Source organism: Raphanus sativus, chromosome 4 (assembly GCF_000801105.2).
Source record: "Raphanus sativus cultivar WK10039 chromosome 4, ASM80110v3, whole genome shotgun sequence".
In the NCBI taxonomy this organism is placed as follows: Eukaryota; Viridiplantae; Streptophyta; class Magnoliopsida; order Brassicales; family Brassicaceae; genus Raphanus; species Raphanus sativus.
In genome coordinates, this window is record NC_079514.1 from 18,438,654 (window position 1) to 18,441,583 (window position 2,930).

Sequence of the window (2,930 nt, forward strand, 5' to 3'; positions counted from 1 at the left end):
AACTTTTAACAGATCGAGACAGTAAAAAACAAATTTCTCTCCGATGGCGATGCATTATTCATCCTCTCGACCTCAGCCAGTCGACTCGTTCCTCTCCGATATTCCATGGTAAATCTTCTCTCCTTATCTCTTCTTTCTACGGTTGGTCAAAAGCTCAACTCTTGTATATTTGATTTTGTATACATCGGTCGAATTGAAATAATTTTTGATTTGTTTGAAGAAATTCTGAAACAAACTCGCCTTGCATGTAAGCGTTCGCAGCAGAAACCACAATTTTTTTTTAATTTACATTGTTGTATTAAAAATTTATCGGTTCTTATTACATGATTCTATATTTGTTGAAATCAATATATATATTCTGGTTATTCTATATATTTTGGATTCCTAATTATCCTTTCTGTTTTCAGTTATACGATATCTATGGAAAAGAAAAAAAAACACGGCAACATCGTAAGATTCAGATACATGGATTGATATATAGTAATTGAAATCATTTTCTTCTTCTTATAGGTTCTTATTTTTTATATGCAGGGCAAATATGGATAAATTCCTTAATTACCTACGGAATATCAAACGTGTGAAGGTAAAGATTTGTTTATGTTTGTTGTTTTGTAAAATAGAATGGCATCTACACTTAAAGATTCTAATTTCCAAATTCAGGTTTCTACAAACGACATGGGGGAACTTGGAAGCGACATATATATTCTCAAAGAACAGATGGGTTACCAAACTCAACAGTGAGTGTAAGGGAATATCTCAAGAAAAGAACAACTTTTTCTATTTCAGAAAACAGAATTACATCTAAGACTAAATATCTATAACTTTGAATTTGTTTCAGATTTATACAAACCATAGCTGGAAAGTATTCACTTATGAAACCATACTTCAACGTGACTTCCGAAACCAGACAACAGTAGGAAAACAAAAAGATAAGTAGGAAACATTTAACTATTGTTTCATATTATTATGTTATATTTGAAAAAAAAGTCTGATATCAGTTGAACAAAATTAAAGAGTTTGATTGTTGTCTTTTTTTGGCCGGCCATGAGTTAAATTTTATTTTATTGGAATGACAGTTTGATGGAGCTGCAGAAGTATTTATACTGTTTTCAACGTCAATAAAAACAGATAAGTCATTTTCTTTAAAGTTTTGTCATTTAGTAGTTGGGTCAAGTTGCCAACTTTTGATGAAAATATATCTATGTTGTTATGCATATGGTTCTTAGTTTTGTTTGTAGGATCTTAAAATATAGAAAGTTAAACTTACATTTGCATCAGATAGTATTAGTTCCAAAGATTCTACCACATCTTTAATGAAATGTCTCCATGTATGGAGGATTTTCACTTCTATGCGCCAAGCAGTCTTGCGTGGTTTGATTTGGTTCAAGAAAGCGGGGTTTGATTTGGTTCAAGAAAGAGAGTTGCAAATTGTTAGCCATTGGGTGTGTTTAGACTTGTTTGAGGTATAGGGTGGAAACCGATGTTATATTTATATTAGGAGAGGCTACAGAGGTTGTAGGTTACGCTAATTTAGGGTAAATATTATGGAGATTTAATTAGATATGTTAGTTTGTTGATTAAGGAATATACTGCGAGTATATAGCAATAAAAATCTAATTAGGTGATAAGGAGATCGAAATTAATTATGATATTAAATAAACTTGTACACCAATTAATTATGATATTAAATAAACTTGGACACCAAGAAATCAAGTTTCCTTATTAATTATTAAAAATAAGGAGATCGAAATTAATTATGATATTAAATAAACTTTTTTTAACGTCTAGATATTAAATAAACTTGTACACCGAATAATTGATATATTTTCGGAAATCTGGTGTTCAATATCGTATGTACAATATACTGTTGGCTGTTAATCATTTTAGAATATTTCATGGTTTAATGGTTCAGATGTCATAGTATATTTGGTATAATTGGATTATTTAGCCAGCTATATTAAACAATGTCTAGATAGGTGTAATGGTTTTGAGTAATTGACATTTTGTACTTTTGATGTAGGATTTTTCATATTGGAGAAGAAGACACGTAATGGTAATAATATGGCTGCATTCTCCATCTAAACTGATACATTGGAAGAGATTTAGAACTTTGTATATAGTATGGTTAATAAGATGTATTTGTATAAGCTTTGATGGTATTAATTTTGATCCATTTAAAAAAAATTGAAATTGTATTGGGCCTAAGATTATCGGATACCAAACAATGACCAGCTATAAAAAACATAGATATTGGGTTGGGCCATTTCATATCACGAAAGTTGTGGGGGCATTAGAAAAGAAATCGACATATAGGTTGAGTAATACACGGTAACAATATTGGGCAAAATATAAGTGTAACATTTAAATGAATGGGTGCAGTAACCTTGCATAGGTAGATTTTTTCAGAATGTTTCTCTTTTAATAGAATAGATATATTACTACTTGCAAAATTATTAAATTTAGTAATTTAAAAAATATTTAAAATTTTTGGTAAGATTTTGTTAGATCTTTTTCAACAGATTTGTAATTTAATGTCTTTATAATTATTAAGATTTTTAGAAATCTTATATATTTAGTAGATTAATGTAAATAATCAAATATATGTAATTAAAGAAATAGACCTACTGTGATTTTTTATGGTAGATAAAATTGGTACTTCTCTTTTAATAGAGAACTAGATTTTGACCCGCGCTTTGGAAGCGCGGAATATTTTACGATAAAAAAATTCACTAATTACTTAACAAATATTTTGGTAATTTTTAAAGAGTGTGTATTTAAAATATTTTTGCATTTAAATCAGTGTTTTTAAATTCAACTCGATTGTGATTATACCGGTTAATCCGGAGATCTGACAATTCAATTTAGGTTTCTAAAATATTCATATTATAAAAAATCAGTAAAACCCGAGACTAACCGATTGAACTGATGGA

The 2,930-nt window shown here is 29.1% G+C and overlaps 1 long non-coding RNA gene across 2 annotated transcripts; it reads left to right on the forward strand.

Annotated features, from left to right (window-relative positions):
• Positions 1–2,195, forward strand: LOC130510637 (uncharacterized). Of its 2 annotated transcripts, none has more exons than XR_008944339.1 (6): positions 1–108; positions 408–450; positions 532–583; positions 661–743; positions 839–933; positions 1,077–2,195. It is a non-coding gene; the product is annotated as an uncharacterized LOC130510637 (long non-coding RNA). The 2 variants fall into 2 exon arrangements; XR_008944340.1 differs by having other exon boundaries at positions 661–737.
• Positions 2,196–2,930: the final 735 nt, after the last annotated feature.